At 35.8% G+C, this 15521-nt stretch overlaps 1 long non-coding RNA gene across 1 annotated transcript; it reads right to left on the bottom strand.

Moving 5' to 3' along the window:
- Positions 1-11553: 11553 nt before the first annotated feature.
- On the bottom strand, positions 11554-15396 carry LOC124889350. Its single transcript, XR_007048280.1, has 2 exons — positions 14187-15396; positions 11554-13415 (listed from the first exon to the last, which is right to left on the bottom strand). It is a non-coding gene; the product is annotated as an uncharacterized LOC124889350 (long non-coding RNA).
- Positions 15397-15521: the final 125 nt, after the last annotated feature.

Genomic DNA, 15521 nt, shown 5'->3' with positions numbered 1-15521 from the left:
TTCAATTTCATTTCATATTGCATGATATGTACTTGTATTTTCAAGGATTTATATGACGAAGGTATTTCATTCTGCTATCCAAAAATTGTGTCATCCTTTGTTTACCCCATTTGATCTTGGTTTTATTTTCTTTCATACACCTCTTTTAGAATCAAGATAAAGTCATCAAAACTCAAAAGAAAAGTGTCGAGCAAAAAACAGAGTCAGAAAAGTTTCAAAAAAAAAGAAAAACCGTGTCTAAAAATAAAGAAAAGAGAAGAGTGTTAAGAAAAATAGAGTAAAAAAATACAAAAGAGAAAAGAGACAATAAAAGAGGGAAAAAAGAAAAAGGATCAGAATCAAGCAAAAGAATAAGCTTTCAGAACTACGTAAGACCTGATTCTCTTCTTTCGAGGGTGAGAAACATAGGTTTCCCTACTCTGGGCTCGGTCCAACCAACTAAACAATTTAGAATTATCCAGTCAAAAAAATTGGGCATGAGTTAATCTTCATTATTTGAGTCAATTCCAAAATTTATAAGTTCCACCCCACTTCAAGTGTTATTTGAGCCTCATGCCATTCTTTCTTTCTAACGTTATCCAAAAGCTAAGTTACAACCAAAGAAAGACCTTCAGATCAATCTTTAAGAATGATAAGGCTAAGCATGCAATGCATATGATAATGCATTTTAGAACTACTTGTCTTCCTCAGCGTAAGGAATCAGGAGAGAAACAAAAATGAGAGAGTCTTATTGGTAAAAACCTTTATGGGCACCGTAAGGCAATAGTAAATTGACAGAGATAAAAATGAGAGAGTCTTATCGGTGAATCCCCTCACGAGTACCGTCAGACGATTCTGAGTTAAGAGTAATGAAAATAAGAGAGTCTCATTGGTGAACACCCTCACGGACACCATAGGGAAATGGTGATCTAAGAGAAAGAAAATGAGAGACTTGTTGGCAAAAACCCTTCAAGGCACCACTAGATGAATGAGGTCTTCGAATGCAATTGGCCCAAGTAAGTAACTTAGTTTCAGGGCCACTACCTCAAGAGCAATTGGTAGAAAGTTTGGATGGAAAGATCAGGCAGCTTAATCCAAAATGCACGGCATAATTATTAAAGTTGACTGTCATTTTTAGATAAATTTTTCATTTCCTTGTTTTAAATAGGGACATTCATTATCTTTTCCTTCTTCTTTTTATTCTTTATTTTATGATCTTGAGTTAGTTATCCAAATAAAACATCATTGTCTTTTTTCTCTTATATTTGAGTTAAGTCCATGTCAAAACAAGTGAGAAAAGATTTCAAAACTGGCTACTGGCTTCATTAATTGTACAAAGCAAGACAAAGGGCCAGCACATGAAAGAGACATGATTGTGAGCCGAAATAAGGCATGCAAAAATTTTGTCAACAGACATATCTGGGAATTTATGAAAATACCAAGGTTCAAATGATTTATCTGAGAAACATGAAAAAGTAGAGATACTGTGTTTTATTTCAGTGTCACACTTAATAATCTAAGTTTGGGTTAATGATGCAAAAATTCAATGACATATGCTAATGGTTGGAAGCAAGATTAAATGTGACCAGGGAAAGAGTGATTGTTGCGAAAGCTAAAGCCACAAACTAGCCACCACGTTTTTAAACTCACAAGTTTTCGTTGTATGAAACAGGAACACATGTTACCTTCAAATCAAGGACTTCAATGCATAAATATCAAGGGTCGCAGTGCCTCATTTCTACAAATGCAGGAAGAAATTTTGCTGCACAGGTTTGATAATCAAATCATCATAAAAATTCATCATCCTATATCCCTCGGAGACACACTTCCTTGTCCAGGTATTTTAGTTTTCAATTGTTAGGTGATACACTTATTAAAATCCCCTCAACTCCTAGAAGACATATTGTAAGACCCGATAAAGTCCTCGCCTATTTCAGTCCTTTATAGAATGCCAAAAGAGGTCCCAGACTTAAAAAAAATTCAACAAAGTGTTAAGACTTAGAATTATTTTTATCCTTTGTAATTGGATGATCTTATTTACTATCTTCCCAGCCTTAGATTGTTAATTTTTAAATTGATTCATAGTCAGGGTTATAGGTCATCTCAGGTGAGTTTTGGAATTTTCAAACATTGTTTGAGCCACCCTTAGGTGACCAAAATAGCAAGCCAACGCGATCAGGATGAGTCGTGTTGGCTATCGTGTTGGAACCATCAACACGATATGTCGGTGATCACGTCGACCCCATCGATGCAGTGACTCACCTATTGTGTCACTGGAAAAGTTTTGTGTATTATGTTATGGGTTTGTGGGGCTAATTGGGTCATTTTCCCCTTACAATACTAAGCCATAAGACGAAATTAAACATCCCAAAGGGAAAAATTCACTCATTATCTCACAAATACTCTCAAGAACAAATCCCTAGTTTCATCAAGTTTAAGTCCAAGTCCCAAGAATTCACCATAATTCTCACAAAATCAACACTCAAGGTATGTTATGTGTTCATCCTTGGGTTTCCTTCCACCCTTGGAGTTTAAGAATCCTTTTTAAAATTTGAATTATGATTCCCAGTTATGAATTGAATTATGCTCGTGTATGTGTTGTTGTATGGGTTTCAAGCTAAGATCTTTTATGAGTTCCACGAAATTAAGTTAGCATGTGTGTTGAATTATGAATCTTTCATGTCAAAACCCTTGAATTTGCAAGTTTCATATTATAGTTATGATTCCCCATGTGTTTATTTCTCATGTATAACAATCATGCTCCCCAAGTGTTTGATAAAATATTCAGATGAGTAAATTATGCATGGTAACCTATTGTTGTGTTGCTAAAGTTGTGATATGAGTTTATTTATTATGCTATCGAGTCTTGGGGGTATTTATTACCCCAAATCTAGTTGTTTACTTGGTTGCAGTAGTTATAGAATAGTTCCAGTAAATGTCAAGAACAGTAGTACTCAGTCAGTAACAGAACTAAGTAAACACAGTACAATTCAGTTAGTCAACATAATCTGTGTCAAGTCGGTCAAGTCGGTCAAGCCTAGCATAGTCTAGTGATTAGTTTAGTGTCGATTCAGTTGGGAGTAGGATCAGCACCGAGCGAACCCAAGGATAGGAGCATTCCTGCCAGCAGAGGGTTTGACCCTTAGTAGCAGTCCCTGTATTACAGAACTACGTAGTCAGTGTAGGGTAAGTCGCCCTCCTGCCAGACTAGGATTGACACAATCATATATATATTTCATGACTCTTCGTGCCAGATTAGGGTTAACCCAATATTGTTAGTATCCCATAGCAAGGTGCTAACACCCTTCCAACTGGGGTCATAGGTTGGACCCCAAATCAGTCTAACCAGGGTATGTCGGTTAGATGAACACTTCCACAGCTACAGTTTCAATTTTGGTATTCAATAAAGAACTCGATCAAGTACTAAAGAACCATGGCTATCAGTTATCAATTACTCAACCATCAAAATTCAGTGCTCAGCTTTAGTATAATCTCAGATACACGATGTATACCTATATGCACAGTATAGCATATTTAGTATGTCCAATAGTTACAGTTTTGCATATACTCTTATCCAGTTACTTCATGATGTTCATTGAGTCAGTTATCACCTCATGCATATGAACCCATGTATATCAGTCTTACCTAACTTAGCTTACCAGTACATTCCAAGTACTGACGCATACTGTTTCTTTGTGCTATGATGTATTATATCATAGGTTTGGATGCTCAAGTTCTTGACCGTACTTAGCAGGTCAGGCTATCAGCAACAGTTATAGTGCTGAGTCCTCATATTTTGAGGATAAAATTTACCTATTTCAGTATTTTAGCAGTTTAGTAGTTATTTCAGTCGGAGTTAGTTGGGGGTTTGTCCCATCAACTCCATATTCAGACAGTTAGAGACTTTCAGACTAGCATAGTCAGCTATTCTATTTTCAGATGTTATTATCAATTATACTCAGTTATTATTTTAGTATTTTAAGAACCTTATGGAATTTTCAGATTTCTTCTGCATATATAATCTAGTATTATATTCAATACTCACAGCAAGTACCAGTCATAGGTTAGCTTGTGGTCCTTTAAGATCGTAAGCACCGTGTGACGCCCAGGGTGCAATCTCGGGGCATTACAAACTTGGTATCAGAGCCTAAGGTTCTAAAGTTTCCTAGGGAGTCTGAAATTCGCATCAAGTAGAGTCTTTTTCATGGGTGTGTAGTGCTCCACAGTTATGGACAAGAGGCAATCAGGCATTTTAAGAAAAAGTTCCCTTCTTTCAGTGTTCATATCGTGTGAGTGAGCATGAGCTCAAGTTAAAATCTTTGTCTAATCTCAAGTTGATTTCTAGAAGATGTAATTTCTAGTAGAATCATTTCCCTTAACTCTTATAAGATGTACCTTCTAGTCTAGTCATTCCTTTGATTCCTAGAAGATGTACTTTCTAATTGAGTCATTCTCTCTGACTCCTAGAAGATGTTCCTTCTAGTAGAGTCATTCCCTTTGATTCCTAGAAGATGTACTTTCTAGTCGAGTCATTCAACCTGACTCTTAGAAGATGTACTTCCTAGTCGAGTCATTTCCCTTGATTCCTAGAAGATGTACTTTTTAGTCGAGTCATTCCCTTTGACTCCTAGAAGTTGTACCTCCTAGTCGACTAATTTCCCTTGATTCCTAGAAGATGTACATTCTAGTCGAGTCATTCCCCCTGATTCTTAAAAGATGTACTTTCTAGTTAATTTATTCCCCTTGACTCTTAGAAGATATACTTCCTAGTCGAGTCATCTCCCTTGATTCCTAGAAGATGTACTTTCTAGTTGAGTCATTTCCCTTGACTTTTAGAAGATATACTTCCTAGTCGAGTCTTTTCCCTTGATTCCTGAAAGATGTACCTCCTAGTCAAGTCATTTCCCTTGATTCCTAGAAGATGTACCTCCTAATCGAGTCATTCCCCTCGATTATTATAAGATGTACTTCTAGTAGAGTCATTCCCCTTGACTCCTAGAAAAAGTACTTTCTAGTCGAGTCATTTCAATTAACACATAGAAGATGCATTTCCTTGTTTGGATTTTTCAAGTAGTTATGACGTGACTTTCACAAAAGTCCTCTGATTATAAATTGGGGCAAAATTTAATTCCTGTGTTTGGAACTTCACTTTTCTGAAGAAAAAAAATAGAATCTTTTTTTATCCTAATCTTTGTTTTAGATAACACTTGTTCTAGTTTTGAAATTGAAAGTTAGGAGCCCGCCTGTAGAATCGGGTGATGAAAATAAAAGTCAGGAGCCCACCTGAGAATAAGTTAAAGAAATTGAAAGTCAAGCAACAAGGCGATGAACTTGAAAATCAAAAGATTAAAAAATAGCAAGTCAGGAGCCTGCCTGGAGAACGGGGTGATGAAATTAAAAGTCAAGCAACAAAGTGAAGAAATTGTAAGTCAGGAGCCCGCCTGAAGAATAGGGTGAAGATTTTCAAATTCGGGGTCAAGGTTCAGAAGTACTACCGATAGAACATGGTCATTTGTGAGTTCATCTCCAACATCAGATTTTGTATGGAGAAAGAATCCATTCTCAAGTTCAACCCAACGAAGATCAGATATTTTGTCAATTTTGAAAGCATCTAAAACCCAAGTCAAGAGTCTAGAGAAGTTGCATAGATAGGATTTTGTAATTTAAGTTATCTTTTTAACTTGTAATTTTCATTTTTGATGTAATGACAAAGCCGCGGATTGGAATCTTGATGGGACCTCACTTGACTCTCCAACTCGGTTGTCCTTCTTCCTTCTATTTCTTTCTTTGAATAATAATCGGGGCAAAATTCTATCTCGTTGTCTATATTTTTGTCTGAAAAAACTTTGTGTTTACACCCAAAAAGGGGCATGATGTAGACGCCTAATTTTGTTCCTTCCAAAACCCAATTTATCCATTTTTGTATTACCTTATCATACACCCTCACCCATTTAATAATTTACCCCACAAGAATCTAAATAACAAACTCATAACAAAAATAACAACACCTTTAACTAATTTTGACGCCTCACACCCATCCCCACCCCCTAGGACATACCCCCTACCCCTACCCATATACCCCATACCCATGTACCCCCTGCCCCTTTGAGATAAATATATGCTACACCCAGTTAATAGAGAACACACAAAAAGGGACCTCAAATTCCACTTACTGAACTTCACAATGATAATATACACATAATAATTCACTCCCACTGGAACATACCACTATAAGCACTCATATTCATTCACAGAATAGGATAGGCACACTATCACTCATCCTCACAAAAAATACACAACACAACACTGAGATAGAATCCCTAATTTCTATTAAAATACATAGATTACACCATCACACACACACCGATACACAATTTAAAAATACATAAAAACCATACATACACACAGACACCATATACACACACACAGAGCTGCTTCACACACAGAGATCGACAGAGAGAATACACACTCTTCTAATCAGAGAAAAAACTAGAAAAAAGGGTGAGAGAGATAGGATAAAAAATAGAGAGGTGCGAGAGAAAATTAATTGAGAAAGAGAGATGTGATTAAAGAAAATTGAGAGAGGAAGGGAGAATCAAGAAACAATGAGAGAGAGAAAATTGATTGGAGAAAAATGAGAGAGTGAAATTGACTGGTTCTTAATTTTTTAAAGACGTTCTTTTCGGAATTATGGCTCTCTTCATTATTTGAATCGCCGATGAAGCTCATCGGAGCTCCGGCCGAACTGTTCTAACCAAAACCATCCCACCAGAAAATGTCAAATCTAGTGGTCCAACCACTCAAAATATCACCTGAAAGCAGCCAACCAAAATTGACCCTCAATCAAGTTTGTCGGAATTTGGTATGAATCATCTCGGTTTGGCGATTCTTCAGTTTGAGTTTGACGGATTCACCAGAATCTGTCCAGACCTTTCTCTATTTTATAATTTTAGTTGTAGTCGGTTCGTTGTCGAGGTTCTACTCAAAGTTTCGAACATGGATTCTACCAGATTTAATCAAAATAATACAACAATTTTAAATGCTCCAAATTGAGGTCCATTTCTAATCTTTACTCTTTTATTTCCATGTTTATGATACTCGGTGTTATGGATTGAACGTTTGTGTGTTGTTTGATCCTTGTTGGTGGTGAATAGTTGTTTGGTGTTGATTCATTGTTGGTTCCATTAGTTATGTATTGTGTGATGAAATGATATCTCGTTTGAGAATTGAAATTGGTAATTTGAGAATAAAAGTGGGTGGGATTGAAAATTTATAAAGTGAATATTGTTGTTTGATTCATTGATGTCGTTGATTGTGATAGTGTTATGATAGGTCGAGCGGGGTAGGCAAACAATAGGCTTGGGTAGGAAAATTTAGAACTTGTGGATTATGGAATGTTTGGCATATTTGATGAATAGTTTTGATCTTCTTGCATTGAAAAAATATATTCATTTAGCCGAGGAATGTCCCGAGGTCATTAGTATCTATTCACCGGGGACTTTCCCAAAGTATTTTGTACCCTGAGGGAGTTGTACTCGAAGACGGCACATGATCAAGGCCAGAGGCACCGGGTGGAACGTAGTTTAGGATTAGTATAGGTTAGCGTAGGTTTACATTTCAGTACTTTTTTACTTTGGGTCTGTAATAAATTGGACTAGACACTAATTTTGGAATTTTTATTATTTTGGTTGTTTGTTTTCTTGTTTATGTGATATGTTGATTTATACATTCCATAGTATTATACTAGCGGATATAATCCACAAAGTGACAGTGGTCAAACCACGAGATCGAGGGGAACCTAACACCTTTCCCTCGGTCAACAGAATTCCTTAACCAAAGTCTCTATTCACAGATCAGTTTTAGAGTCAAACAATTTTGAAAAAGATTTTCCAAAGGTGACTTGGCACAACTATTTATGTCAAGTGGCGATTCTGAATGTAATTTTAAAAGATCCTTTTCTAAACAAAAATATGTTTTCTTTTTTCACTTAATAATAAAAACCCATTTCAAACTTAAAATAATTCTTTTTGGTAAAAATGGGGTGTGAAAAATAATATTAGAGTAAGGAAAGAATTTGGATAACTTTCATATGGACGACGCTATAGCACGAACTAAAGTATGAAAGAACAAGAAACAACTCCTAAATGCCCGGTAGCCTCCAGATTATAAGTGTGGTGCACAACATACCCATAAGCAAGATTATACTAGACACGGCTTCCTAGATACCCTAGGACCATGAACCGTGCTATGATACCAAGTTTTTCACGACCCAAATTGAGGCCCTGACCGTGACGGACATTCCGAACCATGAAGACCCGAGAGACCCCTTAGCATGTAATCATAAGCATAATCCATACATAAATTAATCTGCGGAAGACATAATAATATTCAATGGAGATTCATTATAATACAAACTATGTCAAGAAAATTATGAAAATACAATACTCAACTCTCGTCTACGAAGCCTCTATTGAAAACTAACTATCTAGACCGAGAGAAAGCCCCTGGCTAGACCATATATTGAAATACTCGACATATAAGTGAATGCCTTCCGAAAGATGGATGGCTCACTCATTTCTATCATATCCCACGTGTTATACTAATGTAATGGACCATGGGACTATACCATAGAACCTGAAATATTGGGGTTCAATACACAAAGGTACTGGTACGTAGAACAATCCAAAATAAAATATTTTTTATACAACATAAGTGAGAGAATTTCATAAAAATATGTCATCATAAAACATTTGAAAGTACATGGGCATAACTTGATGAAGTTCAGAATATTTTCTTATAATCATGACTCAACTCTTTTTCTTACTTCTGAGCTAGATGGTACACCCTATAAATCGTAGTACCCACAGGATATATGGGTCCACCATTAACTCGTCTACCAAGCCCCTAACCCCAGGTTTGCTGCAAGGGGATAGAGTGTTGATAATATGATATTCCACAGGGTCGTCGCCAGTGTATAATCCCATGTCAGCAAAAAATGATTTTGGGCAATGAGTTATCTGAACTCGCGCCTTCTTCGGGTAACCATCTAGTTCTCTTAGAGCCCGTTTTTAGTTCTTTAAAATCATGTTTCATGCTTATGAAAAAGTCAATTTCTTATTCTGTTAAGGGCATGTCATAACAGGGTATCGACATGCCCAGACTTGTAAGTTATTCATATCATACCACATCATATCTATAGCCCTCCTTATTTCAAAGCATATAAATTACCACCAAAATATTCATCATATCATAAGAGAGTTCTTATTAACAAAAGAATATGAAAACTTATGCAAAACACTCTTTTAACAAGACTTTAACATATGGTGGTCAATTCATTTATTCAACACATGTATTATTTTCAGTTAAGACACAAAAGCCTTTAGCATAAGAAATGCCCCTTCTGAAAGTGTCCAAATGACAATGCATAATGGTTAAAGGGGAATTTAAAACTCAAGAATTTTTCAACATTCATAAACTAGCCCCAACATTTGTTATACATAAATCTCATGATCAAAAGGGGCCCTTAATTCACGCTCTCAAAACAATTCACAATTCATGCTATACAAAGACCATAAATTTTATCATGGGGAAGGTAATTTCATAAGTCACATTCATAAATCACTTTTCAAACTCAAATCACATATGCATGAGATTATAAATCAGGCTTATGAAAAAACCCCATGATAATTACGTACTTTCATCAAAGCGTGTTCAAGATGCATGCTCTTTAAATGAATTCCAAAACCCATTACATATACATATATATATATACATACATACATACATATATATATATATATATATATCATTAAAGATTGTTAAAATCATAAAATCTATGCCCGTGAGATTTAAGATAGCCCCACGTACCTTTTGACGAAGAGAAATCGAGGAGGACGTCCAGAAATTGGACTTTCGCAGCTTGAATTTCTTAACCCTAGGTAGTTTCTCCCATTTTGGTTTAGGGAAGATGATTTGGGGATTTTTTTAAGAGGAAAATAATGTGTATGAGGGTTGTAATTCATCTATAAGTGTTTAGGGCCTATTATGGGACGTGAAAGGACCTTATTGCCCTTAGATAACACAAAAATGAAGCATCCACGCCCCTTTGACTTAGCCATGTGTCGCACATCCCATGGAACATGCCATGGTAGGTGATGCACAGCCTATGGCATAGTGCTTAAGTGGGCGGCGCATGCCCCATCGTACCTGGACAATGCCTCATTCAAATACTCATAACTTTTGATTCTGGACCCGGATTAATGAATGGTCGGTGGTGTTGGAAAGAAGACTAGAATGTATTTAATTTGATATATAGTAGTCCACATGAATCTTTATATACTATGAGAAATAGTCGCCGGAAGTTCACCCAAGCAAAATCGTCAACTAAAAATCGATTGATAGGAAAGTGCTTAACTTAACTTTTGAACTAAGAGATTTTTATGGTGTATATTCATCTCCAAGAATGTTCCCACACTAAGGAAATATTAATCACATTTATTTCTAACTAAAAACCATTGGATTTGGGTTTATATAAATCAAAAAGATGATTCAACTTTAGCCCAAAAGTGCAGGGTGTTACATGCATCCTTGTCATGGTGATAGATTTGTTATTGCTAAATCTTGTGATAACCCTCATACTATGAAGAATATTTGATTGTTTTTCCTTCTAATGTGTTTGAAAGGTTTGAATTTGAGGAAGAATCCTTTTGAAGAAGCGGAGGATGATACAAGCACGATTATATATGAATGATAGCTTGGATCCTGGAGGAAGGCATGAAAAAATACACAAGGTCATGGGCAATCAAGATGTCATTTGGGCAATCAAGAAGGTCCCTTGTGGATTATTTGTAAAATAGTCACTTTTGGGCTATTTTTATAATAGGCAATTTTTGGTAAAGTCAATGACTATAAATAGTTGTCTTAGCCATTTTCATCACTTAGATTTTTTATGAGTGAATTGTCTTGAATAGACTTGATATTTAGTTACTCTAGGTTAGAGTAGTAATTGGGTTCAACTCCAATTGTTAGCTTAGACTGAGTGATTAGGGTGGAGTCCTGAATTGCTTGTGTTATCTTTTTCGCTTGATTTATCATCTAGTTATCATATTGTGGATTCAATTTGGTTTCTCGCGCATTTGATTGAGTTTTCTATTTCTCTTGGTTTAATTGTTGTTTAATTAAGCCTTTATTTCTTCACTTCGCATCTCTTATTTCTTAATTATCTTTTAATTTTGTTGTTCAATTCTGTATTTCGATATCGATTTCAGTCATCTCCGACTAGGATCGTTATTAATAAGTGTGGCGGATAGGTATGCAGTTCAACATGTTTGTATTGGAAAACAAGGTGTGAATATATTGGTGCTGCAAAAGGGATAACCAGGTGTTCGATCGTCTCACTTCAACACCTAAAACATAACATAGTGGACCCAAGTCACGAATGGAAAATTTCATGCCCAACTTCGAGATGACCGAGTTAAGAAAGTGAGAATGGTTGCCAATAAGTATAACTTCATCAACATAGACAAGAAAATAAGCACGAACATCATTGGTTGCATACACAAAAAGTAACATATCTTAGAGGGCAAAAAACCAATGACTATAAGAAATTTATAAAGTCTCATATACCAAACACATGGTGCCTGCTTGAGATCATACAACGACTTGTACAATTAACAAACATGATTAGGGTAGGAGGGGTGAGTGAAATCAATAGGTTGAGTGATAAATATAAGCTTATAAAGTTGGCCGTAAAGAAAGACATTTGAACATCAAGTTGTTTCAAGGGACACCCTTTAGAGATTGCAATTATGAGAACGACACGAATAGTAGGTCTTAACCAAAGGGGTAAATGTTTCAAAGTAATCATGACCTTCAACTAGGTGAAACCCTTTAACAACCAAACTAGTTTTATAGAATTTAATGTGACCTGATGAGTTTCTCTTGATTCGGAAAACCCACTTGCTTCCTAGAATGTTTGTGGAAGATTTATAAGGGACCAAATACCATGTTCTATTATGCAGAAGAACATCCATCTCAGAGGCCATAACATTACACCAAACTTTGTGCTTATTAACCTCGGTGAAATTGGTTGGATTAGTGGACGGTGGTTCATTAACAGAGGAGGGATCAACAATGAATAAGTGGGATAAGGGTTGAATATGCATAAGGATCATGTGATCAGTGTGTTAAGGAGGTGTTACATTAGTTAGTAGGTGTGGTATGGGAAATGGGCAACAGTTTTTTGGTCGAACTAGTATTTATTGAGGGAGTAGTGACATTCGATTGTGGAGATATTAGAATAGATATTGATGGTGATGGGGAACTGGATTAGGCATCCATCGACACGGAAGATGAAACTGTAGTTTAGAGATGTGGAACTGGGGAGGGGGAAGAAAACAGCAGAGGTAGAGAGACCGAGAAATATGCCCAAGATCAAGGTGCTAAAATTATGGAGAGATGAGGACCTATATCGACAGCTGGGAAGACAAAAAAATGGCTTCGTCAAAGCACATGTGACAAGCTATATATTTATATGACCAAAGGATAAATCAAAACAGCGATACCCAAGGTGTGTAGCATTGTACCCAAAAAAGACCCACGGAATACTTTGAAAGTCAAACTTGTGTTTGTTATAGGGACTAACTTATGGGAAGCAGAGACACCCAAATACTTTGAGGAAGGAATAGTGAAGAGACTTGTTAAGTTCAAGGAATAGCGAAGAGACTTGTTAAGTGCAAGTTAAAAGGGAAAATTGTCTGTAAGAAAGGGAGAAGGAAATTTATTGATAAGATATACAATAATTTTAAAGGAAAAGTGCCAATAACGAGATGGAGTGGAACTGATTTAAGAGTCTTAATCAAGTTTCAACAATGTGGTGATATTTTCGCTCAACTTTCTCTCATTTCTTGTGAGTGTAGGGGCAGGAAAGACGGTGAACGACTTCAAAGCTTGCAAATATAGGGGAGAGTGGATGAAATTCACCACCCCAGTCGGATTGAACTAATTTAATTCGTATTGATTTATTTTCCACAAGCAATTTAAAATTATGAAATATACGAACCACATCAGATTTTAGTTTCACAGAAAATCTTCAGTTATAGATGATTAATTATCAAAAAAGATGTGGAAATATTTGTGACCATCAACAAAAAGTAACTGTAACATAGAAGTACTTTTATTGATTGAAAGTAGATGATTCAACTTGTGCGACTTGCTAATTTGGCACGCACTATAAATATGACTAAAATTAAAACTAGAACAAGGAATATTATGCTTCTTAATGAGATGATTAAGGACGCGTCGGTGCGAATGCCTAATATGAAGGAGTCTGCCGGTAGATAACGTTTTTGCTGAAAGACAAACATTGGGGGACTGTGAGGTGTAGCTCCTAGAGGTTGACTTGAAGGAAAACGAGTTGAGACCATCCCCACTCTGACCTGCAAGAGGAAGTTTCTAGGATGCTCGATTCTTGACATGAAAATCAAAGTGATGGAATTAAAAAGAGAAATTATTATCTCGTGCAAATTTATGAATTGAGAGTAGACATTTTGTAATTGAAGAGACATGGAGAATATTTTTTAAGAGAAGGAATATTGAAGGGAGAGATAGAGTAAAGATCAAATGCCCAATCCATTTATTTTCTTGGTATTCAAGCAGGTTGGAATATGTATTATCATAATAATGATAGAAGTGGAATCATTTTTGTTTTTATATTCTATACAAAATCCTGTAACTTAATTAATAAGTCTAAGTAGCAGAAGTCTGTTTCTAGGAATGTTTTATCAATTTCTTTCCATTTGTATCTGTTGAAAATATCAATAAATTTCAATTCAATTAAAGTAGAAAATTCTCTTTCTTCCTCCGTTCTTACATATTTCATACATTTCATATATGGAGTTAGGTAAAATTTTATGTGATTCGATAAACAAAATTGAAATATCAGCATTGCTAGATCATTTATCTAATCTATCTAATTAGATAAACAATGAGCCAATAGTGATATTTTTTGATAAATTAAAAATTAAAAATGTTTGGGGATGGAAATGAGGGAATATCTACAAGATCTGGATTTAATTAAATACAATTTGATGGATTTTATAGGTTCATTGATCAAGGTTTGATGGAAGAAATTTACAAGTTTTCAAAAATTGAAGATACAGATCAAGAAATTGAATTTCAATTATTTGTGGAAGCATATCTTGAATTACCAGTATGGTGAATTTGGAGCACTTGACCATCACCAATGAGAACTTGATTCGTTTCTCGATAATCTTCCACTTGTTGTGGGATAGCAAGATTGGGATTAATGTGATAAGTAGCCTTAGTGTCGGGATACCATTGTGGATTAAAAGATGTTGGATTTTGATGTGACAAATATGTTGTAGGGTTGATGGTATGATTATACCTCTGGAAACACATTTGGGCAAGATAATTAAAACCATTGCGAATCTGACACCTTTGGCGAGAATTATTGGTAGACCATTGCTACCTCATAGTTGAGCCGCCTCGATAGGAATTGGATTTGCCCCACGATTTCCTCATCTGTCGCAACTATTGTTACAGTCTCGACCACGGCTAATATTTGAGGTGCGAACTAGTTGGGAAGATCGTTGACTGAAGTTAGCAATAATGTTGGATATAAGATGTGAAGATGACGAGATAGTGATAGACAAAGATGAGAGGTTCTAGCCTTGAATAAACTCATGGTTTAAAAGTTGGCTATGCAGTTCACTGAATATGATAGGTTTTAGACGAGCTGATAGAGTTGTGATGAAATCTTTAAAATTACTTTGAAATCCTAAATATGTAGATATTCTGATTAGAAAGTGTAAGAGGACGAGCAACAACGGCTAGCATATCACTTATGAGTTTGGCCTTATAAAGACATTGAGTGATACTTAGATCATCTTGCTTCATGTTTTGAAGTTGCACATGAAGATTCAAAATTTGGGTATTTAAAGTCGAGGAGAGAGCAGCCTTCAACGCTTCCCAAACTTCTTTGGCTATAGAAAGACCTATAACAATCAAACTTACTTCTTTCGAGAGTGACGAGATAAGGAGACTGAGAATAACTTGGTCCTGCTGAATCCATTGAGAATAGAATGGATTGGGAACAATAATTTCTTTATTTTCCAGGTTCGATATGTGAAATGAAGGGCATGATATTGCCATCAACGTATCTAAAGAGATTTTGGCCACAAAAAATGGTAGAATCTGTGTTTGTCAGAAAAGATAGTTAGAAGAATTTAACTTGATTGAGATAAAGTGATGTGCCTGATTGAGGGATGAAAAAAAAAGGGGCTACCAGAATTCAGCGCGACAGCTTAAGAACGAGAGGTGGATGACGATTCTGATGGCAACTTTGATACCATGATAGAACACAAAGACAGAACTCAATGCTCTTATATTATTCCATGCTCATTGATGTACATTGAATAAATGAGGGGAATATATACAAGTAGAGACACTTATGTTTAGGAACCTTACATATAATATAATACTGCAAATAATTAAACGATAACTGTAGAATTAGGTGTAATATT

This window comes from Capsicum annuum, chromosome 12, assembly GCF_002878395.1.
Source record: "Capsicum annuum cultivar UCD-10X-F1 chromosome 12, UCD10Xv1.1, whole genome shotgun sequence".
NCBI lineage: Eukaryota > Viridiplantae > Streptophyta > Magnoliopsida > Solanales > Solanaceae > Capsicum > Capsicum annuum.
Note: the sequence above shows the minus strand (reverse complement) of the source record. Positions and strands in the feature narration are given on the sequence as shown.